This window comes from Athene cunicularia (assembly GCF_003259725.1).
Source record: "Athene cunicularia isolate RWA chromosome 1 unlocalized genomic scaffold, athCun1 chr1_part2, whole genome shotgun sequence".
Classification (NCBI taxonomy): Eukaryota; Metazoa; Chordata; class Aves; order Strigiformes; family Strigidae; genus Athene; species Athene cunicularia.
Genome location: NW_020799092.1, coordinates 45,222,972 through 45,250,695, shown reverse-complemented (window position 1 = coordinate 45,250,695; position 27,724 = coordinate 45,222,972). Strand labels below are relative to the sequence as shown.

The 27,724-nt window shown below is 40.9% G+C and overlaps 1 pseudogene; it reads right to left on the bottom strand.

Annotated features, from left to right (window-relative positions):
* Positions 1-22,772: 22,772 nt before the first annotated feature.
* Positions 22,773-25,670, bottom strand: LOC113475937 (annotated as a pseudogene).
* Positions 25,671-27,724: the final 2,054 nt, after the last annotated feature.

Below are 27,724 nucleotides of genomic sequence, written 5' to 3'. Positions count from 1 at the left end.
TTGAGTACAGTGGTTTTGAAGTCACATTCCTGTGACTGGACAGAAAAACAAAAGAGTTTAAGGATCAGCAGAAAAATTGCCACTGAAAGGGGACTGACAATGTGCCATTTCTCCAGCCTAGCTCTGAAAAGACCATGCTTCCTTGAGCATCCAAGAGCCTGTGACTTTCTTTTACTTGACTGCAGCATTAAAACAAGATTGTCATGGTCTTGCAGGAGTGAAGAATGGCCACCAAATGACATCAGCTCCTTCTGCACTAAAAAATAAAGGAAGTGGTAAATTTACACAGTTTTAATGAACTCTGATGTATTTTTGGTATATCTACATTTGATAATGATTACACCAGTGTCTTTGGTCTTTTTTTTTGTCACCTTGGCCTGGTTTAGGCACAGGTGAAGCTGTTATTTGGAGAAGCGCATGGGTGTCAGGTGACTGAAGGTCTGAGAAATGGACAGTCCCACCTCCCCCCGCTGCTACTTTAACTATGCCTCAGTACAGCACTAGAGGGTGGACTAGTGTCGTGGTTTAACCCCAGCTAGCAACTAAACCACACACAGCAGCTCACTGACTCACTCCCCCTCCATGGGATAGGTGGTAGAATCAGAAGGATAAAAGCGAGAAAACTCATGGGTTGAGATAAAGACAGATTAATAGGTAAAGAAAAATCTGCGCACACAAGCAAAGAAGAACAAGGAGTTCATTCACTACTGCCCATCGGCAGGCAGGTGTTCAGCCATCTCCAGGAAAGCAGAGCTCCATCACGCATAACAGTTACTTGGGAAGGCAAACACCATCACCCTGAACGTCCTCCCCTTCCTTCTTCTTCCCTCAGCTTCATATGTTGCATGACGTCATACGGTCTGGGATATCCCTTTGGTCAGTTGGGGTCAGCTGTCCCAGCTGTGTCCCCTCACAACTCCTTGTGCACCCCCAGCCTGCTCGCTGGTGGGGTGGGGTGAGAAACAGAAAATGCCTTGACTCTGTGTGAGCCCTGCTCAGCAATAATGAAAACATTTTTATATTATCAAACAGTTTTCAACACAAATTGAAAACATAGCCCCATACTAGCTACTAGGAAGAAAATAAACTCTATCCCATCCAAAGCCATCACAAGTAGAGAACTACAGCTCTAGCTGTATCCTCTCTGCCCAGGACTAGGATGAGAAACAGGGAAGTAGTTTGCATCCTCATGTGCTATCTCTTGCTGGATGGGATTCATGGTGGGAAGGAATGGGTGGTAGACTTCATGCATGGCATTGCTGTTTTAGAGACTGCTGCCAAATATGGGTAGTGCCCTGCTCAGCACAGTTTGCAGAATACTTCGAGGAAGTGGCAGAATTAGAATGGAGCAATGCTGTGTAGTGTTAAGATGCTGGTGGTCTCCCAGGTCAGCATCCTACAACCACTGCATCTCATCATGCAGCAGGTGGGTAGGTGAGCAAGGCCAGATGTCTCAGATGGTGCCCTGAGATGCAAGGGATGCCTATAGAGCAAGCCAGCCTAAACACCATGTTGTGAACTTCTGCTTACTCAGCAGAAATACAGACACATTCTCACACTCTGACTAGATGGATGTCATACCTGAGCAGATCTTACCTGAGTCCCTGGTGCTCGGGTCAGCCAGGCTCTGACCTGTAAGATGTTCCACAGGCATCAGCAGGGCTATTCAATCTGTGTCACAGATGAGCACAGCCACAAAATTGTATGGGTCTTCTGGACCAGTGCTGCTTAATCTCAGTGCAGAGCAGGGGTCTAAATCCAGTGCTGTCTGCAAAGCCCATCCTCCTCCAGCACTCTGGCACTCTCCAGAGCTTTCTTGCCTGAACTGCTGGTGGTGGTGTATAATAAACATTTTCTTTGGGCAAGATGGTAGGTGATTTTGTGTTGCAGGTGAAGTACATAAGGCTCCAGTTGCTTCAGTGCTGGAAAGAACAGGATGAAGGGAAAGAACCTCACAGTAGCATTTCCTCCCATAGTAACTTCAGAGTTATTTCTAAGTAATAGTAACAAATAATAGTAACAAATAGTAACAAATAATCCTTTTAGAATTAATTATTCACTGGAGATTATTTTATGTAATTTTATAAATGCACAGCTTAATTAAAATACAGTTGCTGGTCTTTTAAATACCTGATTTGCCCATATTTCTTTATATTTTATTATTTTGAAGCACAGTATTTTAAACTGTAAGTTGACTTCAGCATGGGGTTTATATTAATGTATAATTGTTGTTTTTTCTTATATTTGTGAGGGGAATTGTGAGATTTCCCTGGACAGCCTAAGAGATATTTTGCATAAACTGATTGTCTGCCATTTTAAGCTTGCATACCTTCTTCCAGTTTTGTAAGAAATAATTGCAAAGCTTCCAGAATTGCATGCATTCATTACACGTGAATTGGAACTTTTATTTAATTTAGGTGTCTTACAAGGTGGTCTGTGCTCCCACATGCTGTATCATGTTCTTGCATATTTTGAGTGAAAGTTTCTATAAAGCATTGATTAAGTCACTGTAAAATATGAGGCAGTCTCTGCAGGCTTGGAGATTTGGGGAGTGGGGAAAGGACTTAACACCCAATAAGAAAGCTAAACTGATTAGAAAATAGAAAGGATAGATATTTGGATGAATCTGGAATGACTACAATTGAGTTCTGGCAGGTTTCTTTTCTGTTGCAGCAGAAGTACAGAATCACAAATGGATGTAAAAATAGGAGCCCCAGGCAAAAGTTGTTTCCTTGCGATGTGTGATAGGGAAGAGGGGTGAGGAAGCCCGTCTGTGGCCTCCTCTACAGTGGGAAGTTTTATAGCTGTCTTAGCAATGTAGGAACAGTGTTGGTGCTTAAAATGAAGCAAACACTGCTGTAGACAGGCTTTGGGTGCTTTTACAAGGTGCCACAGAAATCTGTCCAGATCAGGTCCCCATGTCCCAGCAATCAAAATCCGGCTGCTCGGTTCTGGGGTCCACCAATGGGGTGCAGTGGTGGGAACTTCAAATGGAAAAAAATCAGAGCAAATTCTTGCTGTCTGCTATGGAGAGTATGGGCCTTTGAGACACTGAAGGAACTGCCAGGAGTTTGTGTGTGACCAGCGTATGTTTAACATGACAGCCATGGTGCAAATGTACCTTCAGGCCAGTATGGCCCAAGGAACCACGTAGATGATTTCAGATACACAATTACTCTCTCCAACTTCAACAAGACTTCTCAAATACCCGGTACTTCAAACATGCTTTAAGTGTGGGCCAGTGTCACAAATCTGTGACAGCTTGGCATCTCATGCATGACTGATGTGACAGAGGTGGCAGAGTGGCCAAAGGCTTTAAAAGGCTCTGGTTTTCTATCTCCTCTTCCTCCAGGGGAGCATCTTCCTCCAGAGAGACATGGGTTTACAGTCCATATTTTACTAATTCAGATGAAGTAATAATCAGTGCACACACATATACATGCACCTTTATTCTTTTTCTATCTCAATAGTTATACTTAATATTTATACATATACAGAGAAACGTCACGAAGTCACAGAAACACATCATAGAGAAATAAATGAGTCATAAAACAGTGTCCTGGTTTCAGCTGGAATAAAGTTAATTTTCTTTCTAGTAGCTGGTATAGTGCAGTGTTTTGGATTTAGGATAAGAATAATGTTGATAACACACTGATGGTTTAGTTGTTGCTAAGCAGCATTTACACTAATTCAAGGACTCTTCAGCTTTTAATACTGTCCTGCCAACAGACACTGGGAGTGCACAAGATGCTGGGATGGGACACAGCAAGGACAGCTGACCCAAATGAGCCAAAGGAGTATTCCATACCTCATACTCAGTATATAAACTGGGGAGAGTTAGCCAGGGGGCACTGTGGCTTGGGGTCTGGCTGGGCATCAGTCAGCAGGTGGTGAGCAATTGTATTGTGCATCCTTTGTTTTGTATATTCTCTTGTTATTATTATTTCCCCTTCCTTTTCTGTCATATTAAACTGCCTTTATCCCAAGCTATGAGTTTTCCTTTTTTTTTCTCCCAAATCTCCCCCATCCCACTGAGTGGGGGGAGAGTGAGCGAGTGGCTGTGTAGTGCTTAATTGTCAGCTTGGGGTTAAACCATAACAAACAGTCAAGATAGGCGGTGGTTCACAGCCTGCAATAAAGGGCAACCAGAGCAGAACTTCACTGATTTCAGTGAGATGGCACATACATTCTCTGCAAATCAGGATTTTAAATAGGGTGTGAGGGGATACAGTGAAAGATGTAAAGAAAAAAACACAACAGCACAAAATTAGTACAGCACAGAGATCACTCTGTGCTAGCACAAATCATAAGAGAGAGGAGACCCACCATGTGACAGCTACAAAAAAATTGGGGGAAAAATTTGAACTTTGCAGTCAGTGAAAGTGGCAATGTAAAATCACAGTTCAAAGCACAACACATCACATCATATAGGTGCAATTGAAGCTGCCCAGCAACACTGGGTTGTTGTGAAACTGCAGAAGAATATCCTTTGCAAAAAATATGTCATTTAATATGTAGCTTCGACAGGTATACAAATTCTGTTGCCTAAGATGTGAATCTGAATTTATAATGGAGTAGCATCAAGCTAAAATAATCTTATCTTGGTGAAGCTTTTACTAACTGTAAAAATGAAATCAATACAAGGGCAATACTAATTGCTGGCCAGGACCCCGCTGTATTCGGCATGCTATGAATGAAGACTCTTAAAGCCCAGTGCCTCAGAGAGTTTACAACCAAAATAACATAAGCCAGATGTTAGAAATCAGTCCGTGACCCACTGAAATTAATACAAGGTTGGCAGTGATTTTAATGAGGCTGGGTATCAGGCAGGGGTCTATGCAGTGTAAGAATGAGATTAAGAGATCTGAAGGCCAGAGGACACCACTCTGTTTTTTAGTCTTAACGTCTCCATAATGCAAGATTTACTTTCACTTAAAATCCAGCTCTTATTGATTTAAGGCGTAACTTTTAGACAAGTGTCCATTTTTATTACCTACACTTTTAACAGTAAAGAACTCACTGATTTCCTTAGGAATAGGCCTATTTAGCAAAGGTCCCCGGTTTTCCTCTTGAGACCCATCAGTGGTTAGTCCTTTTAATGCATGACATTAGCATCCCTTTAGCTGCTTAGTCAAAATGTCATGCTAGGTCATGTCTCATACAGATATCTGCATGTATTACATTCATACAACTCCCTTGCCATCAAAATTTATAATCTGTTAAAAAATGCAAGTTCGAAAGCATTGATTTTCTTTTTCCCCTTAAGTCCACTTTGATTACATCCATGATAGTATCCTGCAAATAAAGAGCCAAAAATGGGTTCAGCATCACAGCGACAGAAAGCCAAGTAACCTGCAGGTCAGAATGAGTCCTTTAGACTTCAAAGGCCACCTAATAATTACAATATCTCCTGCCAGCCACTGATGAAATATAGCAAAATCAACCAAAAGTCTTTTTCAGACACAAATGCCAAAGATCCTTTCTGTCAAATTAAGCTGAGTACAGGAAGAAATTACCAGACAACCCTTTAACTTTGCATTTGCAAGGGTTGTGATTCAGAAAGCTCTTGGGAAAGTCAGTCACTGCGTCTCAGAGTTCTACCAGGGACAACGTAAAGCCCTAGAGGGTTTGTCTAGGACAAATATTACAGATGATGATATTCCAGACAAGGAAGAGGTGAAAAAACCCACAAAGGCTGAGATTAGAAATGGTGTGATGTCAAAGTGAGTCGATAAAAAATAAACTAGATCTTGATAAAACGTAAAAGAAAATACAATTCCAAAATTCAGAAGAAGCTTCAAATTAATTGTGTTACATTTGATTCCACATGAGACTATAGATCCAGATTCAGACAATGAGCTGGCAATTCTGGATATGCGTAAACCATGCAACTGAACAGTGCAATGCTTTGTGAACTGTCTTTCAAACTGAGAAATGCAGCATGGATTCAACCAATGGCAGCTGCAACCTTTTTATCTAGCAGAGGGACTCAACAGAAAATTAATAGTAGACTTAGGTTTGTGTGTTCCTGAATGTCTGTCCTATAATGCAATGGAGGTTTAAGAGGACGGTATCACACAAAGTAAAAATATTATAGATTATATATTATCAAGATAACACTAGCAAGATGAGAAGATTTAATTGCTATATGTTAGAAAACAGAAAAACTAGCCATTACTGTAAAGGACCTTGTAGCTTTCTGCTATTTGTTCCTTTTTTGCTCAGCCATAGTTTCCACATGTGTATCTCTGCAAGCCTCTGAATGGTCAACAAAATCCTCTTTGAGAGCGACTGTGTAGGTGCATGGACACACAACAACTTTGCAATACATTTGCTGAACATGTTTTTCAACAAAAAAAATATGTCTGCTTCATTCATACTAAAATGGAGTTTTGCGGTTACACAGTGAAGTCTCACTGCTTGTCTCACTAAAGAAATCACGAAACATCTGGGGTGTCAGGATCATCTAACCTTCTCCCATGCATGACTTCAGCCCAAGTTGAGTAGGCCAGTTTCTGTAGCTTTAGGGATAGATAAGGAAATCCCCACTGAAGGCTACTTAGCAGGCACAAATATGTGCTCTGTCCCAGAGTGTTCCCCCTGTTCTGGTGTGCTATGGGGCTGTATTGCTGTTAGCACCTGCACTGCCCCCACTTTGCACAAGGGGAAATAAGACTTAGAAAGATTTTACCCAAAACACCATAATTTCCAACTCAAGAGCTGCTCCTGGATTTGTTTGATTACAGCAACTATATCAAGACAAAGCAGTTGATTTGGCAAAAGCAGGCAGGATCCCACTAGGAAGACATGGAGGATGTTCTGCATGATGTTTAGTCAAAGTATGCTCCTCTTTCATCCTTTTCTGAGACTGGACTTCAGCAAGTTCTCTTAACATCTAAAGTACTAAAAGGAAACAGTTTCATTAGAACAGAAGGAAATATTTTATAAAACCCAAATAAATAGCATAAAATTTTATCTAATGACATTGTGAGTGAAATAAACAGCTTTCAGGTAGGCAGGAAAGTAGAAATGCAAGTCAGTTCACAGAATAAGGGAGGGACAAGAAGATTGTTTACCAGAAGGATACCATCCCAGGAAGGGGAAAATATGTTTAGCAACAAATAGATGTGTACTACAGCTCAGTATGCATACAGTTTAAGAAGAAGAATTCAAGTAGAGCTTAGACACATTATTAGGCAAAACTTTAGAAAAGTTGCTAAAAGGATTGCCAAATCTGTCCTCAACCTATTCAAAGTAAAGACCTTCCATCAAATGCTGGAAGTGAAAACAGACAGCCTTAAGGTATGAAAAAAGATTCATTCCAGCTGAAGAATAGGACCAAAGAAGAAAGAAAATGAAGCCTAAAAAATCCCATAAGAAATGCAGTACCAGTACGGCAAGAGACTGAGAAATTACTCATTTGCAGTCCCAGGGCCCAAATAGCAGACAGAAATGGTGCACCCTACCTTCCACTGGAGTAGGGAGTCTGAACAGTAAATAAATAGATAGATAGATAGATAGATAGATAGATAGATAGATAGATAGATAGATAGATAGATAAATGTTTGTGAAAGGCTGTGATTCACACACTCTCCACGTACAGCTGAGCGCCTGGCTTGCATGTGCCCCTGAGCTTAATATTGAGTCAAAATGCTCCAACCTTCCCAGCTCACTATCCACCATCACACTCCGGATATACACTTACACCAGCACTCATGGGAGACACTTGTTCTCCGTGTCTTCCATGTGTCAGTCATGGTGCATCTCAGCAGCTCATCTTCTTGGGGAACTACTGCCAGCCCTTGGTGTAGGTATCAGGAATTCAGCACAGACTCTCTGTTTTCATTCTGAATGTAATACCAGACCCTTACACTACATATTAGCTATGGAGTCAGGTAATAGCTGACTAGTGTGTCTCAATATCTACTCTAAATATTATTTTACAGGTGTAAGATCTCTGTAGGAATGCTAATTTATACCCTTTTCCCCCTAAGACAATAGCTACTGTATTGAAAGAAGGAGACTTCCAAAACTGCAGTTATTTGCCCTTTGTGTTGCCTGTGGTTCACATCTGAATTTCAAACCCACCTTTTATCCAGCTATATATAAATTATTTTTCCTTTGCCATCACCTTGGTCAAAATTTACATGTTGTCCTCATGGATATTTTAGATTTTTTTTTCTGAAGTATTGTATCATAGATTAATATTCTGTCATTACCTTGAGATGCCTATAGCAGCCTCGGTAATAGGCTGTATTAAAGAACTGTAGACAGGTAGTATCCAGCTGGCTCCAAGAATATCAGATCTGTCATGAGAAATGAGCATGCAGAAGTCCTTAGCCAAGGGATCTGGATTACTACCAAGACTGTGTTGTATGATGCGTTGTTGACATGTTGGCTAATGACTAAGGCTAGTCAAGGAGCATAGCACCCAACTTGTCACATGGTACTGGCTCTCTTTTTTGTTGTAAGTTTCTAGATTATGTTGGAAGCAGGTTAAAAATGTACTTAATTCTTGCTTTTCTTTGTAAGGTGTGTGGCATGAGAGTGGAGTGAACAAGATGAGACATTGCCAAGATCTGCTTAGTAAAACACCATGGAAAAAAAGCATTACTCAGTAGATGGATTTGACAATAGGGAAGGATAAGAATTCATGTACCTCTTCCCAGAGTATCTGTGGCAGCATCGTTTCACTATAGCATGCCACATGTCACTAACCCCTTTGCTTTCCAGGCAAGGACACACAGCAAGTGACTGGAGAGGGCTGCACTAGTGGGTCGCTGCAACTTGCTACCATCCAGGAGGGCCCCTCCAAGGCAGTCCTCTGACTTTCTGCAGCACAGGGCTGTGGCTTTTCTGTGCAGGATCCTGCTGGCTAACAGACCGAGGTAGCTGCCTATGCTAGGAACTTGGGTCTGGAAGCAAGCAAAGGCCTTTCAGGCAAAAAGCGTTTGGTGTTGCATCTGAGAAATTTATGGTGCTCATTGCAAGTGATACTCAGTGCAGGTCCAGGGACACAAGAACATTCATATGTAAAAGGCAAAGGCTTTGGAGGAAGATGGTGAAGTGGCAGGATGTCTGAAGCTGATGGGGTCTTGGGCTCTGTTTTTGAGTACAACTTGTATGATAGAGAGAACAGAGAAAGGCAAACAAGGTTTTGTGTGATAAAACGGGAGGGAAACACATATTGGATAAAACAGGTGGGAGACCTCTCTTCAGTCCAGAGGTCTGGCTTCCTTGTTTTTTTTTAGTGAAGGTTTCTTGTGGTATTGAAACAAGAGTTGACCTCAAGTTTCTGCCAAGGCAATGGCTGAGAGTGGGGGACTACATGTGGACAGTAAGTAGTAAGACTAAGGAGTTGATAAGACCTCCAGTACCACAAATCAGAGGCCTGAGAATGTACCTACCTTGTAAGAGTAATCCTATGGATAAGATCTTCAGCTGGGATGACCACGCTTAGCTGAGTATTACTGTGGGCAGCAGGGAGGGATGTAGAGGTCAGGCAGATACCAAGAGCCATGACACTGAGGTGCAGACCTTGCCCATACAACAAAATCTTCCCTCCAGCAAGCCCCCTCCATGTTGGCCTCCATCCATCCTGACAGCCCCGAGGAAGGACCTGGAGCCAGTTTGTTTCTTGTGACATCTTACACAGAGCAAGACAAATGTGTATGTATTATTAAGAGACTGGAAGGAGGGCACAGTGTTTCCACATTCCAGGCAGCTGATAAATGCTTTGCTGGGTTGAGAGGGATTTCTATGGATTTCCTCCTTGCCTAGAATGGTGATTGTGCTGGCAGGCATGGAGGGGAATAATTTTTAGTAACACTGTTCCTGTGTGTATATAAATATTCCCTGGCTGGGGCTGGCTCATCACACAAGATGGCAATACATGATTCCCTTCCCCCTGCCTTTCGCTCTCTCCTCACATCTTTACTAGCACAGCAGATTCCAATAATAAACCCATCTCTGTGAAAGCCAGGTGTCATCCAAATTCATTTGCTGCAACATTTGATCTATCCTCTGCTTCAAGATACAGGTTTCAGAGTATTTTATGAGCTGCACCTCACAGCTTTGTATCATACAAGACATTCTGCAGCATTTTATGAGCTGCATTTTATAAAATTTTATCAAATATTATGTAGAATATTTTAGCAATAAGCCCTTTTTAGAGGATCAGTTCCAGTACACAGTTGTATACATATGAAAGTGCACAGAAAAAATGGGAACATCCTCAAAACATTGTTAACACTTAACCTTCTAGAAGATATTTGCTGGGCTATTTATTTTGTGAGGGAGCTTTTGCACAGGGAAAGTAAAATGGGATTTAAGGCATAGGGACTGCTTTGCTATGGCTTTTTAGCTTTACAAAGCAGGGATGCCTCAGTTTAAACAGTGTCCTCTGCGTTGCAGAGTAGCCCAGGAGGGATCATGGGCTGAGTAACATCACCTTATTCCTCACTGGTTTCCCCTTGGCTTTCTTGAACAAGCATCATCTCTGTTTCCAGGCCTTATCAACCACTGGCAAGTCCTTCATTTGGTAGAATGACTACATCTGCAGATCTGACTCTTCTCACTGCAATTACTTGTCTTCCCCAGTGCTAGGTAGAATACATCACATGCTGCCAGGCCCTGCACACATGCAATCCACAGCCACCCTTCCACTTCACAGACACCCTGAAGTGCTACTTGATTACACCAGGGATCTGGGAATCAATTAATGCCCTCCAACAATGGGAAGAAATTAAGAAGTGGCACCTGAAAACTATGGGAATCTTTTAATTTTTTTTTTGTTATGGAGGTGGAACAAAACCCCCAGTCATTATTTGTTTATTTTCTCAGCCTGTATCTAAACCCATGCACAGGTAAGATCCATCTCAGCTTTTCAAGGTCTATGGAGGGAAAAGGAGGATATCTGAAGATCTCCTTGCAGTTTCAAGAAAACAAGGCCAGGTGCTGAAGAGCAGCAGCTCTTCTCCAGTATTTTATGATGCTGGTCCTTTCCAAGGTCTGGTTTTCAGATCTTCAGTGCTGTGCTCCCCTCGCTCAGGCACCTGAGAAAAGCCTTGCCTGAGAAGCGCTGTGGTGCAGGGTCCCTGCACACAGACATCTCAGACACAGCATTTCTCCGCATGCCACAAGAAATCACTTTCTGTATGGCTTGCTGGAATAGACCAGTCCCATTTAGCAAGGTCACTATGAAATATTCAAATTTGTGTTTAATTTTTTAAGTCTTTTCCCATTTGTTTAATGGAAGCTGAAAGACTGCCATCACTGTCAAGCCCAGTAGAGGTGTTGCCCTGCCAGATCTTTTTTGGATATACAGAAAATGGCAGTATTCATATTTGCATTACAGCAGCAGAAAATAAAACTGAGCATGGCATTTACATTTACAGCATGAAAATTCAGATCACTGAATGCAACATGGAAGTTATTGAAGGTCCTAATAATCTATGCTTACACACTGCTGCTGTTCACAGAATCACAGAATCAACTAGGTTGCAAAGGACCCTGGAGATCATCTAGTCCAACCGTTCTCCTAGCACAGTTCCCACCTACAGCATATCCTTAAGCTCTAAATCGACCCGACTCTTGAACACCTCCAGGGATGGGGACTCCACCACCTCCCTGGGCAGCCCATTCCAACACCTAACAACCCCTTCTGGAAAGAAATGCTTCCTAATATCTAGTCTAAACCTTCCCTGGCACAACTTGAGGCCATTCCCTCTTGTCCTGTCGCTTGGTACTCGGTTAAAGAGACTCATCCCCAGCTCTCTGCAGCCTCCTTTCAGGGAGCTGTAGATGGCGATGAGGTCTCCCCTCAGCCTCCTCTTCTCCAGACTAAACCCCCCCAGTTCCCTCAGCCGCTCCCCGTACGACCTGTGCTCCAGACCCTGCACCAGCTCCGTTGCCCTTCTCTGGACACGCTCGAGTCATTCAATGTCCTTTTTGTAGTGAGGGGCCCAAAACTGAACACAGGAATCGAGGTGTGGCCTCACCAATGCCGAGTACAGGGGTCAGATCCCTTCCCTGTCCCTGCTGGCCACGCTATTGCTGACACCAGCCAGGATGCCATTGGCCTTCTTGGCCACCTGGGCACACTGCCGGCTCCTGTTCAGCCGGCTGTCAATCAGCACCCCCAGGTCCCTCTCTGACTGGCAGCTCTCCAGCCACTCCTCCCCAAGCCTGTAGCGCTGCTGGGGGTTGTTGTGGCCCAAGGGCAGCCCCCGGCATTTGGCCTTATGGAAACTCCTCCAGTTGGCCTCAGCCCATGGCTCCAGCCTGTCCAGGTCTCTCTGCAGAGCCTCCCTACCCTCGAGCAGATCAACACTCCCACCCAACTGGGTGTCACCTGTAAACTGACTGAGGGTGCACTCGATCCCCTTGTGTCATGCCAGTTGTTTTGAAGGATGAACTCTCTTTAGAGTTCCTGCAAAAGAAAAGAAAAAAATGCTGAAAAATAAAATCAATGTCCTCCAAAAGAAATAAAAAAAAAAAGAAAGCTGAGTAAGAAGAAATATGAGATACCATTTTTCTCCACTAACCAAGGAAAAAAAAACAAACCCCAAAACTCCAGGACTAGTTTTTGATAATTTATTCCTAAATTGCTTTCTGTCTGTTATTTTTAAAAATCCTACTTTAGTAGCTTTTTCCTCAGGCATCAATTGATAGTCATCAATTGGTTATGTCTATGAACACAAGAAAATCCTCAGGTAATATATTCTACTATTGGAAGATAATAACAAACCAGATCTTCTCTAATAATACTGTAGCAAAGGATCATGAAATAGATAAGAAGCACTTTAAAATAAAAATTGCACTGTATTAAATGTATGGTTTAGGTGGTCATCATGTTTCAAGCAGAATTCTGCTATTCTTACAGAGAATTGAGCAATTGTGAGCTTTGTTCATCTTCACAGCCCCTGTAAATTTTGGGAGAAATTGTCTCTGAGGTAGCAGAAGTCTGATGAAAACATTTTGAAGAAAATGATCTCTCATTTATTAATATAACAAATTGAGTCTGATGGCTTAAATAAAAGAACAACGCTGGCAGCTGCCAAAATCTTAAAACCACAATTTTACATCAAAGAGGAAGTAAAAACCCTATATATGAACTCAGTGACAAGCAGGAATCTGTAAAATCAAGGATGAGAATGGAGTAGAAGAGGGACACGCAGATATTGCAAAGGCAGGCAAGCAGGAACATGTCAGTGTTACAGATGAGGATGAGTAAGTGATACTGTGGCTTCCACAGCACACTAACAAAGAACTAAAGCAGGTTAGGTAACAATTGTTCCAGCAATAGGCTTCTGTTGTATACACGGTTCTCTATTTTATGAATATTTAATCTCAGTTAGGCTTTCTGATTCTGTGCCAGTAGTCATTGGTGTAAAATACATGCACAGTATACTTCAGGAGCATACCTTGGTACGTCTGCTGATTAGATAAGGATCTTAGCAGAAACATGAGGAATGGTCACCAAAAATGTCAAAATCCCCCAAATTAACAAAGTAACTAATTCTGTCCTGAAACTGGGAGGTATTTCAAAGCTATGGGAAGTAAAAATTGTAGCTCTCATTCTGCAATTCTAAGATGACAAATACATATTTCAAAAAGATTACATAAAATAATTGCTTTAGACAACTTTGAAGAGTCCTCTTGTCACAATTCTAGGGTTTCTGACTTTCTCTCCTGCTTCAGAGACTGGATCACTGAGAGCTCAAGCTGGATCTAGGCTCCAGCACCCCGTATTTTGGGCAGAGACAAGGGAAGCTTTGAAGTGAATTAAGCTAGGTAGCCAGGTTATTTCAATAACTCTAGAATGAGGGAATTACAGAGGGGGGTTGAGTTGTAATTTTGGTTTTATGTGCCTAATGTCTGCTTAAATTCAGGTGCCTTCGAAGATTTTAAATCTGACTCTAATTTGAAATGCACTGCTACAAGCTCTTTCCTCTCTGTCAGCTGAAAAGCAAGAGCTCTGGGAAGTTGTCTGGGGAAAGGTAAATCTTTTCTATCACACTGAGCTACTGTGGATGCCAAATAGAATGAGGCAGCTTTAAAGGATTTTCCCAAGTCAGCTCAGAAAATGTGATTATATAAGATTTATGAACCAGCTTCTCATAAATTTAATAATGACTCACCATTTCCTCCACTTGCTAGATTGCTTAGCACTGATTTGGATGCTCTGATAGAGCAGCGTTAATAAGAAGCTACGTGATTTACCTTGAGGTGGTATTTCATTCTCTGAAGATAGTTCACATCTCTGATATCAGAATGAAGGAAAATAATATTTGCATAACAGAAGGTATAAATATGGTATATTTAAGAAATATTTTTTTAACTCAGAGCTGTTCTCAGAGCTGTTTCAAATGAATCTGTATTTCTCTCCTAAACCCTGTGACAAGTCAAGAAGAGAGCCAAAATGCCCTGAGCATAGGTAACCGATCAGAGAATCTATTTAAGGTGAAAGAATTTAGGAAGGTATCATGTCCAAACTGTTCTGTCTACTCCTCTCATGATGTTTAGCATGATTGCACTTCATCTTTGTCATTGCAAAACCAGGCAATTTAGCCTAAACTGCTGCTGAAAGCTGCTAAATTAAACTGACTGACTTTGTGCAGGAGCAGATGAGCACTCAACAAGAGTATCTGGCTTCACCTGGATGGAGGCTGACAGAGAAGGAGAAACAAACGGGCTGTGATAACATCTAGTCCATCTGACCACAGTCTAAAGTCTCAGCTCCGACATTTACTGCCATGGCAATTGGACAAAAGTGTGGTTGATAAGAGGTAGAATTGCCATATAAGCAATAAATCAACATATCGAGGTCTTACTGGAAATAATGAAAGAAGGAAACATGATTACTAGGAAAGAAGAAAACCTGTTATGTTTCTGACCAGTACCATGTTGGAGGGTAGTGTACCGAATCCTGTTGGGCTGGTCTTACAACCACTGAAAAATCCTTTTGCATAAACACCATCTTCTTTCAAACTTAATAGCAGTGGAATATGTTGACACAATTCAAAATATGCATGTGAAATTTTAGTTCTACTGTGAAATGTATTGTGGAAGAATGACCTGGTACTTTGCATGCATATTGTCTTTTACTAATTCAATATCAGATTCAATACATGACAAATTCAAAGATTTATTCCAATCAACAGTCTTGAAATCCTAGCTGGGCTCTGAAATTACTGACTATACTTTCCTTTGTAATAAAAACAGAGTCTGAATACAAGGTCTGTCAATATTGTGTTAAAGAATTCAGGGACTCTCCTGAAAGCACATTCACCTGTGAACAAAACAAGTCAGAATGTAGCAAACTCCATTCTTCAGTAGAACCAATAATACATGTATATATCAAGCAAGTATGCCTCATGGGAACAGCTCTCTTAAATTAAAAGTAAATGTGTGAGAAGAGTTTAAAATTTTAAAATCTATCACATTAATATAAACAAATTTGTGTTATTCTCTGAATAGCTATTACATGAGCAGACTCACAAAGGAGCAGGAAAGGGTAAAATTATTCCTTTATTTGTTAGAAAAGCTTTGCCACATGTCATGTCAATAAATAATTTTCTCTGTTTTACATCTTAAAACAAGTATTTCAGGGATCATGCTATTATTAAATAAATAATTCTGGATGCAAAGATCTCACTGTGTTAAATAGGTGCATCATTACTGTTTGGGTCATTATGAACACTGTGTGAGTAGTGCTAATACAATAAAAGAGAAATCATGAATCATTACTAGCTTCATAAGGAGTGGGATTTACCAGTGGATTCAGTCAGTGTTTTGTTTTTCCCCCTGGAAAGCTGTAGGTGAAAGGAAACTTGTTCATAATTACTCATCAAAACTCTAGCCAGGATCTGGTTTCTAAATGAACTTAGGCAAGACAGCATTGCTTATTAAGAGCAGAGATTTCAAGTGGGTTTTTTCCTTGAAAAAATGCTATGGAAAGTCTGCCTGCCTTTGCTTTGTTTTAGATTAATCTACTTTTTCCTTCCACATCCTCACACAGGACAGACCTCTTTTTCTTTTCAATACTCACATCTTCTACTATTCCTCCATAATTTGGCATCTTTTCAAATTTTTCATCTTACAGGTCAAGGTAGCTCCCAGATTCATCCCTCCAGCTTTGTGTGCTCTGTTGGGGCTATCCCAGAGCTCTGCATGACCAGAGAGGCTGGGAGGAGACTCCTACACACCACAGCTAACATTGCAAACTCTTCCATCACTTATAGAAATCTTGGCTAAGTTGCAAATGTTAGAGCTCCACATTAGACTTGCCCTTCTGCTTTATCTCAGTCTATTTGCCATACGTCATGTCAAATTTTATGCTTCAGAAGAAATACAAAGTTCATTGCAAGAACTACACCAACTGAAAACTAGGAAACAGCCCTACAAACACCAGAACACACAACTCGCCACCTGTTAAGATTGTTGTGTATCAACAAAAGGGGATCAAACATGTCAGTAAAGAAATCAGGTTCTGGTTTCAGGGTCACAAAGGAATTGCTACATGCAAGCAAGAGTGAAAAATCTTTTAAGCTTTGAAAAATCATCCTATAATTTTATTTCTCAGATATGACAAAGTCCTAGCCTGCAGTGATTCCTGAAGGTCTAACGCTTCCATTTCCAAAGGAAGAAGATATTAGCTGCAGCACTACATCGATCCAAAACCACAGTGCATTTCTATAAGTCCATAATGTCTCTGGCATTTTGGTCTGGAAAACTTAATTTTCACTCTGTGTGAGGACCCCAAAGGGAGCTTTATTATTCATTTTACTCTCTTTCCTATGCTAAAAAAAAAAAAAAAACCAAACCAAAAACATGTTTGAGCAGTTTGACTGTCATCGTGTATTCATTTTTCATGAGTACCTTCTGATCCATACTAGATGTGTGACACAGCACAGTGTTATGTGAGCTTTTTAACTTTTCATTAAGTTCAGAGCTACCATATCCATCTTGACAGAACTACTTCCATTCTCCAGGTGGTTTATTTGGGATGGAAGCTGGTCACAGAGAAAAGTGTGTAGCATCATTAAATCTCAGTAGATTTAAAATCCTCCTAACTTCTATGCCCATTGCTGTTTAACAGCATCAATCAACAAGATCTCACACTTCTCAATTATCTATTATTCACAAGCCCTTTGTATCAGAGTGCCTTACACAAAAACAAAAGGCAGGGATTACAGTCTATCCAGACCTGGAAGCAGTTAGGATGAGTGGGAGGACTGTAAAGTTCTTTCCTGTAACACTGGGCTCTATTAGTGTCTCTAGTCTGCTTCAGTCCCATCCCTTCTCCTCTGTAAATCCTCCTTGGAACCCTTGCTTTTCCAACACAACAGCCATTTGGAATGGCTGCTGAGGAAAAAGAGAAGAAAATCAGTGAGAAGTTAATCTTTGAATTCATTAATATTGTTGTTACAAAAAGAAGATGAACAGTTGCATTTAAACTGTTTTTAGCTGTAATCCTAGCACTTCTGCTCATTATGCTTGTAACATCGCATGAAAAATACTGCATTAAATCTGTACCAGAAAAGTATAGAAAAATTGGAGGAACAGTAACAAAAAAGGGATAGTGCACAACAGTGATTTATTTATGAAGAAAGATTAATAGCTAAACTCAGGAACCCAGCTGAAGGGAAATAATTGGAAAAGCTGTCAGAGGACCCCCTGGAAACAGGCTCAAACCTCAGACTGTGAAAGTCCTTACTCAATTTTATTTAATCCTCATTCAATAAAAGCTCTCCTTAAAAATTAAACAGGTGGAAAGTGGCTACAAATATTTCTCAGATCTGAGTATCAAGTAAGGCTTTATATAGCAAATGTGAGCAGTGGCCTTTGGTGGCAAACAGCTGGGAAGTAGAACTGTGTGCAGGTAAATGACTTCTCTTGGGAAGCTTTAGTGGCTACCTCTGAACCAGAAAAGAAAAGAGCCAGAATCTGTTCTTTGGTCCTGAAGCTGAACTGCGAGAAGGGGGCGAAATGCTCTCAGGGCCCAGGCATCTTCTGGGATGGTGATTGTTGGCACAGGACAAAATACACCAGGGTGCTCACAGCTGCATTCAGTGGGGATGACAGCACACCTCTGCTTCAGCCCCTGTTCTGGCCCAGGTTGGTTTGCCAATGTAGATGTAAACTGGGCCCAAAATCATGTCCCAGCAGTCACACAGTATCATACTGCTGGCAGTAGGGTGACCTTCTACTTAGAAAAATGAAAAAAAGCACCATTAAGCACAAAACATACTAAAATCTTCAGCTGAATCCTGAGGGAAACATACCTCCCAGAGCAAGTACATAACAGTATTTAAAACATATTTACTAATATCCTTTTGTTTGAAAGCCTCAAAAGACAGAGAATTTTCCCTTTCTGAGACCTCTTTCTTTTTGAGTTAACTAGAACTTTGCTGTTTGGTTCACCAGGAATGTAGAGATTACACTATTACACTACAGCATAGATCTGTAAGTTTTCAACATAAATGAACAGTCTTGGATTCTCTTGCAAAAATGCAGACTTCTGCAATTAACAAACTATTTCTCCTCCAAACTATTAATTATGACAGGATACTGGATGAAAAAACCTAAGCAAACTGAAATATTATCACAGGGTCATTAAAGTTACCCAAACTTTCATTACAAAGAGCACTGGGGGATTTCAGGAATTTCATCAGAAGGCTGGTCTTTGATTTTTTTTTTTTTTTTGGGTGGTGGTGGTGTTTTTATTTTCTTTAGCCTTTTCATTAATGGAACACTTTTTTTTTTTTTTTTTTTTTTATAAGCCACTAAGATACAGACTGTTTTAGAAACAGCACTTCAAAGTATTATCCGCTAGGAAACACTGTTAAGAGAGATTTTATCTGTTCCTGGAGAATTATATAACAGTTCTGGATTTCTCTCCTGAGAGAGACAAACCTGTAAGCATGACATGGAGCCTGGTGAATGAATGTAATATATTCAAGCAGATCTCTTTGCACACATATATTTAATTATAAAAATAGTTGTATCTTAATTTTAAGTCCATAGCAGCAGCCATTCCATCCAGCAAGTTTTTTTGTGTGGGGTTGCTTTTTCCTCCCTCAAACATAGCAAAGAAACTCATAACACCATTTTTTTAAATGCTCTGCAACAGTGTGGTTAATTTAAAGTGACCCTGATCCTAGAGATGAGATCACCGTTCTGTAAAGGGGAAATATATGCCAGATGCTGCAAACATTTTGTGGTCTTGGGAAGAAGGAAGAATGAGACCTCCTGCTACCAGTTTTTGGGGGAAGTTAGCCTTGCACACCAAAGAAATTATTTTTGAATTTGCTATTAAAAATTAATCTATCATGCCTTTGTATAGCAAATATATGGCCATAAAGAACACTGCCCGTAAGAAAGACAGGTAAGGGCTTGTCAGAGCATATTTCATATCCATTTTCTTGACAACCTTGAGACTAGAAATGTACTGATTTTTAAAAGTAAGCCTAACATTCCTATAATAACAAGTTTCCAAGATCTTACGCAAAAGAAGAAAATTCTTAGTAATGTACATAATCTCAGCATGCTCATTGCAAAAATAACACACTGATTAACAACTCCTAGGAACACCAGTCCTATTTAATATTCATAGGCCCTTGAATCAAGTTTGTCTCTCTTGTGTCTGATCAAGAGATAATGCTATTGTCTGTGAGTCATGCTGTACTTAGCATTTTGATGCAGCACAAGATGATGTCGCTGTGACATACTGGCATAGCCCTTTTAGATAGCTTGAGGAAATTTAGAATGGCTACATTAATACCAAAGAACAAGATAGGTGGCCTTTCACTACACACCGCATTAGGTTCTTGAAGTGTTACTAGCCTGGGCACATAAGGAGCATGAATGTGCACAATAAGTGTTTGATTATATCCAATAACTGTTGAGCATTTGCTGTTTGACACAGCAATTCTGTCTTCTACCTTAAATACCATGTGCCCTGAGGGAATGCTGAAACAGCTTTTGTCTTATGTTTCTTACAGACAAAAGAATGAGAGGATGCTGAGACACCACACAAAGCTATGAAATGTGAACCAGTAGCCAAGGCACCAGAAAAGTAATTGCTGAACTTTTTTTTTTTTTTTTAAAGGGATTTCATTGCAGAGGACTACATAGAGGACTGTACTGGCTACATAGAGGACTATAAACTTTATGACATTAACATTGGTTTCTACTCTACTTTTTAGGAACAGGTCTTTTAAAGTAGGATTTTTTGACATGTATTTTAAAGCATTTACTCTGCACACTGCATCAAGGCTTCATCAGTTTTTTTAGATAATGAAAAGGTTGTATGGCTTTTTAGATTCTTCTGAGGCCTTTAATAGGGAGCAATCCTGTGTCAGAAATTTGAATTAAGTGCAACGAATTTGTCTTGCTTCCTAAACCTCTGATAATGCCAAGCATGCTTTCCAAGCAGGGTTTAACATCACTAATGCTATGGTTGACATTGGCAGAGTTCTAAGTCAAATCACTCAATCTGTTCTGACCAGGGGGATCTATCCTACAACTCTCAAGTTTTCAGAAAGTCCCTCTTCTAGACAATGATTAAGTACACTGCAATATCATGTTCTTATAACAACTCTCACTTTTTTTTTTAATGTTTACACATGTCTCAAATTCTGCTAGTTCCATACTTAATAGCGCCTGTGAGATGTATATATTTAATTCATGGCATGTTTGACATCTTCTGAAATCCATTGTCTGAGAAAAAAACAATGTCTGTGGAATTTTCACTTTCTGCCTTATCTATAGACACGTCATCCAACTGTGAAGAGATTTCACATGGGAAATTCTGGTAACAGTTTTAACTAATCTGCAGTCAATTTAAAGCCTCTTTTCACTAGCTACCATCCTCCAAGATCTTCCATATGTTGGCACCTGGATCCCTAGACCTCCAAAGTCATCATCCTCTAATTTGATGGTAGCTGGTGGTAGTTGACAACTCCTGGGCCCCATGTCATCTTCCAGGAAGTTACTAGCAGTAAGGATAGCTCATCGTCGTTCAGGTCCAGCACTTAAAGTTAGCATCCTGAAAGGCAGCTAGGCTGGGTTACTGGTGTCCATAATTTCCCTTCCTCAAAAGTACTGCTTGTGGAGATGATTCCTCTATAGCACCCTGAAAGATCATAGGGAAAAAATGAAGCCCTTCCATCCCAAGAGGAATAAAAATTTAAACCTCTCTCTGCTACTCTCGCCTCCTGATGTGCTAGAATAGTCACCTAATTTCATGCTCTGAGGGCTTCCTGTTGAGGCTCCTGGATGGCAAATTCTGACTTACTTTTGGAGTTTGGCAGAGAGGATTTTCTTGAATCCCAGCAAGTATCAGGGGACAATGAATATCCAAAGAAATTTGAGACTGAGGGATCCCACCATGGTCCTAGTCAGATTCAAAGATGAGCTGCTAGTCAATCCTTTAATGGGATGTTTACAATGGGCAACACTAAGAAATGTATCAAGTCTTATTTAATTCTGGAGGCTGGCATTAATATAACCCTTCGGTGTATAAATGGTACCTGCCAGAATGTTCTGAAAATTTTTTTCAGAGTAGGATTTAAAATACCCATTTAAAGGATTGAAATTTATATGTGCATACTTTTTATTAAGTGAAAACTTGCTGCTGTGTGTCAAGACACAAAGCAGTAAGAGACAGTGTAAATGATCTCTCCTTGTTCATTGTGAATATTTGCTCTTTAGGGCTTTGGATTTCTTTCCCACTGAATGCAGCAATATTGAGTTCAAATTTATAACCAGATTCTTCCCCATGGACAGAAGAGTAATAACATCTTTAGTGTCATGTCTGATTATACTCTAAGAGTGATGAATTACCATGACAGTGATATTATGGTGCATTAGAAGGTAAAATCATGCAGTTGTCAAAGTGTGTTTTCCTTTTACTGTACATTCTTGGGTTTTGGCGTGGAATTTAAAGTGAGACATATGGAGAAAAAGCTAGTCTCCAAAGCTGTTCTAAGATTTCAAAGTATTTTTCAAACTGTGATTTAAAACCTTCATGACAGAGTAATTTTTGATTGAATTTCCTGGCCTTGTGTTCATCTGTTTTTTAATTCTTAACAATATTTTTTGCACGTGTTGTAAATTTCTAAATCTATACAAGTGCTCATTTACTTTTTACTTTTCACTTTTATAATATGACTTTCATGGATGGAATCCTTCTTGTATTAGAGTTAATAGTTTTACCATTAACTTAAATAAAATTAAAGTTTTACTTTAGCTTCTGTTCTCTAACTGCATGGATAGCAGTATTGAGTAAGGGAGGAAAGAGAACCAAGCAGATGGGAACCTTAAACTTGGCTACACTGTGGAGATGAGCAAATTGATTAGTCCCAAATTTTCAGAAGGATCCTCTAATTCTCAGTGCTTGGCCACCAAGCTCTAGAAAACCAATCTTACTTCACCTGGGCAGCAAATAGTCACATTTTTGAAAATCAGGACCTAGCTATTTAAAGCTGGACACACAGAAAGCCATTCACAATCAGGACACATCTAACCCTCAGTATCTGTTCCTCAGTCTTTACAAAATAGAATATTTCCTGAACTGAATGACAAAGTGGAATGGAAATGTAAGACACCATACAGGAATTCAGCATATAGACTGTAGAAAGACAAGGAAATTCCAGAGTCAGCCTTGTTGAATACGGTGTTAAATTAGTATTTGGCTGTTCAGAAATTAATTGCCGATTTCAACCTGTATGTTTGAAGTGGCATATATCAGCTCAGAATAAAATTTATTAATCAAAATAAAAACTATTAGAATCAACACATTTTTGCCAACGAGAAACAAGCATATTTATTCCAGTTGCATAAAATTCTGGACTTCTGGAGGTGATGAAGTCATCAAAGGCAGTTTCGGCCTCCCATTGTTTCTGAAGCGTCTCCCGTACAGGAAGCTGTCGAGATGCTTGAAGAAGTGGTAGTCGGAGAGGTCTGGTGAGTATGGTGGATGAGGCAGAGTTTCATAGCCCAGCTCGTTCAACCATTGCAGCGTCAAAAGCGCAATGTGTGGCCACGCGTTATTGTGGACACGGATTGGACACTTTCTGTTGACCAGTGCTGGGCGCAGGCATTGAAGTTTCTGGTGCACTTCATTGATTTGCTGGATGTACTTCGCCACCGTGATTGTTTCATCTGGATTCAGGAAGCTGTGATGGATTAAACCAGCAGCAGACCACCAGACAGTCAGCATGACCTTCTTTTGGTGCAGATTCAGCTTTGGGAAGTGCTGCGGAGCTTCATCGTGGTCCAACTGCTGTGCCGATCGTCGCTGGTTATCATAGAGCATCAATTTCTTGTCGCACATCACAATACGGTCGAGAAATGGGTCGTTCTGGTTGCGAAAAAGAAGTGCCAATGACACTTCAAAACTGCGATTTCTGTGATTCTCATTCAATTCATGTGGCACCCATTTGTCGAGCTTCTTCAACTTTCCAATCTTCTTCAGATGCTCAGAAACAGTTGATATGCTTACCCCGAGTTCTTTTGAAAGTTCTCAGTTGTTCATGTACCTGTGAAGTGCTAAGGCTTGGACAACTGGCCCAAGCCAGAGTTGACCTATAGAAGAATCCTGTATATTTTATAACTGAAACCATTGTGCTAGTAGGTATTGTACGAAGTTATAACAACGCACTTATGCTGATGTAAAAAGTGCTAAAGCTTTGAAGTACTGAAGCCTGAACAACAGGCCCCAAGCTGAAGCTGCTAACTTAGTCTGCAATCATTAACAAAGTATGTAAACTCGATAGTGAAAGATGTGGCTTAGACAAAATATAATCAGTAGTGAGGAGAGAATGTATCCAACTTCCCTAGTTTAGCCTTGTTCAAGCTGAGAACCCACGTATCTGCCCTTGTTAGAAACTCCCTTGGTCTCCCCGCTCCGAGCCCTGGCCAGGCTTTGGGTGGAATCCAACAGGAGAATGAAGGCAGAAATCTTCCACTCAAAACAAAGGTGCCAGCTATTCTGGCTGGCCGATCTCTGGTATATAAGGCCGGACCCGCTCACAGCGACTTTGGCAGCCTCACCTATGGGTGGAGGCACCGCGTAGGATTTCCCCCTTGCCGGGACAGGCTCCCCAAACCCTCGCTGTAACCGGGGCTGCCCAGCCACTGCGGGGCTGGGTGATGGGAACACATGCAAGTGGTGATGCATCTTTCTTAATCACGGTTCTCTCTCTCATGTAGTAATGATTTGATGCATTACCCTGTATTTTCCTGTTTGCTGCTTTAGGTGCACTATTCTGCTTTTTCTTATTGCATGTTTTCTGTGTTACACTGTGTGTTGGTTTAAGCCCTGCCGGGACCAGAGACCACGTTGCCGTTGTGCCTCCCCCACCCTCAGCCGGTCAGGCTGGAAGTGAGGCACAAACCCGGGTTAAAATAAGAAGAAATTTAATACAACAGTGTGATAAACAATCTGAACAACAACAGTAGCAATGATAACAACAATAAACAGTAATCACAGTAAACAAGGCAAAAGATATACAGAGAAATACCACAATGGTTACAGACTGTCCTGGGTTGCAGTGTATTCTATTACCATCCTCATGAACTGTGGAAATCTGGTGGGGCAGTGTTTCCTTGTTCCCCCCCACCCTTCAGACTATCTTTCTGCTAATGGCCCATCAATGCCATGCAGCATGACTCATTATCCCATTGTGAGATGCTCCACCCAGAGGGAGAAAACCAGCATTCCATCCTGGATATAACTGGAGATTCTGAATACCAGAGGCCTCTCTTTTCCACTGGATTTCTAGAGGACAGGAGCTGCTTAGCCACCACTGGACTTTTCTGAGGAAGAGCAGATCTTTTTTTTTTTTTTTTTCTTCTACGGGATCACTGCTTCGGGGGGACTGCAGCCACCATTCTACCAGACTGCTACCACCACCCTGATTAACAGGGTGTCAGGTTGTATCCTGACTCTGTTAGTTTAACCCAGTGTTATCTGCCTTTATAATTTTTTTTTTCTCCTTATTAAATTGTTATTCTGACTTGGTATCTCCCACTAGTTTGTTTTCAAACTAGCACACAGACAGCCCCGTACTCCCCCACCACCAAAGCCACAAAAGAAAAAATTCCCATGCTGCTGTGGGGGACCTGACATGAGCATGGTATGAATAACCCAGCTGGAGATCCCTTCCTCCTCTCTGCTGGGGAACCTAACCCTATCCTAGCTGAACCAGGACACACTGTTATCACTAGTAAAATACGCCTGTTCTTTTCACTCTGGTGTCTGAGTTTAATTGCTATCCTTAATCAGCAGAACAATCTGCTTCCACCAGAGCCTTCAATTCATCGTTGTCAATAGCAGAAGGCCTTCCGTGACTTTCTTGATCTTCAAGGTCGAAATCACCACATTAAAATTTTTGGAACCAAAGTCGTACTGTCCATTCATTAACACTTGCCTGGCCATATACCTCATTGATGTTTCGAGCAGCTTGCGCTGCATTACATCCAAGTTTGAACTCGTAGATCTGTCGAAATTGCTGTTTTGACATCTGAACTTCAAACCTCCAAAATTTGTCAAAAACGCAGTTTATGTTATAATTTAATGATACAGCATGAAAGTTCATAACATGAGTTTTTAAAAAATATATAACAGTACGCCAGTTGAGAAAGTACTATTCCTGACACATATACAATGAAAATCAAATTACAAAACGGAAATTAATTTCCGAACAGCCTATATTTTCAGAATAGACTGAGGCACTCAGACATCCAGTTTCACTTACACAAATACACAGTTAAATGTGAAATGACGTTTCATAAGAAAAAAAGTATCTTAAAGCACTAATTCAGATGTATCCCTGCATAATACCCTTAAGCACTTTAGTAAGCTAATGCTTTAAATTTTTTAAATTAACATGAATGTCTTTGTTCCCTCTCTTGTCTCCCTTTTATAGGCCATGTGTTTTCAGTGTGCCATGTAAAGGAGTTATTTCATTATCTATGAAATAAGCTGGAGAAAGAATTCCGTTATTTAAAGTTAACTCACACAAGAACTGAAAACGATTTCAAGACTCTATTTTTGCCTGAGACTTGCAGCTGATTTTGAAAATTGTAAAAGTTGTATTTACATATCTCTGTCTTTTTATAGGTATTACTTGACACAGTAATGTAGGTATTCCCAGAAATAGAGAAGTGGCAGACAACCACGTCAGGACAGAGGGAGAGTCCATGCTCCTGTGTGTGACTGCGCTAAAGGCCCTCAGTTTTGTAAGGAGGAAGGTGGCGAAGAGAGGACTGTTCTTTGTAGGATAGTACTGTGGGCAGAGGGCCTTCTGGATCATGCATGGGAAGGAGTCATGAAAAAATCTGGAAAACAATTTGGTCTCTTTTAGCTTAGACCAAAAGGAAATGTTGTGTATTGATCTATTTTATTACATATCCCTTTTTCTAAACATATATACAAACTGCCTTTGCTACTATTTTGAAGGGTATGCCTATGCTGCTGACAGCTTCTCAGAAGCTGAGCAAACTATCCGCTGCTGTGTCTAGGCTGGTATGTTATATTTAGTGTAGTATTGGCCATTTCTATGTTGCACTCTGGTCTGGAGTGCAAAACCAGCTAGCTACTTAATTTCAAACAAATGAATCCACCATCTTTTGCACCAGCACCTACTGCTTTTGCCTCTCCTTTGATCTGTGTGCCAGCACTGTGAAGTGGCAGGAAGACATCCATAGTGGCCTCCAGTTTAGTTAGTGTGACATCAGTCTAAAGCAAACCAAAGGAGAAACTGGAAGAAAATACAGATAAAAAATTAAAGACAGGGCAAATGAAAACACAAGAGCCAGCATGAATTTTATTTAATTTTATTTTTTGAAAATAAACCTTACCAAACAAACTTGATTTAATTCTTTGACAAAAACATACTCGCTGATAGGGGTGAACATGCAAAAATACAACTAGATGACATTTTGTTTAAAAAGCAGAGCTACATAATAACATGGTAAATATTAACCTGTTAGCTACTAACCGGTGAAAACCAGTTTAAAACACATCCTAGAAATACTGCTTTCATCACAGAACAGCAGGACTCCTGGTGGACTTCAGGAGAGATCAATACTGAACACCATAGAGCTTGGTATTTTCATCGACGAGCTGTAAAAAAAAAATAAAACTAATGTTTCAGAAAAGGCAAAGATCTGCGGTGTTGAACAAAAGCAAAGACTAAGCTGTTATGTGAGCTACCTAGATTATATACAGGCAAGCATGGGTGGTTTTAAATTAGGACCTCCTGGAAAACGATTTGCCAGCTGTATGTAATATTATGCCACTTCGAGGGGCAGCTGTGTGAAATGTAATAGGATATATTGGAAGTCTGATTTTATGATTTGCTGGTTTTGTGATTGGGATCATGTAAAGACACAGAATTATCAACAGATTTATTAAAAAACGCAGTGTTTCTGCAGCAGGGTACCAGTGCAGGAGTACAAACGATGGCGGGACGAGAGCTGGGGCCTGGGCTGGGCCCTGCCCGCGTACAGCGCGTTTCCCCCTCAGCACAGGCCCCGCTTTCGTGCTTACCCGCTCCCTCACCGCCGCTCGTCTGCCGGGCTCAAGCCGCCAGCGAGGCCCGCACGCCCAGAGGCGGCCCCGCCACCGCCGGGAGGAGAGCGGGACCGGGGCCGGGGCCACCACCGACACCGGCCGGGACGCAGAGGGCGGCAGCCCACAACACTCAGTGCC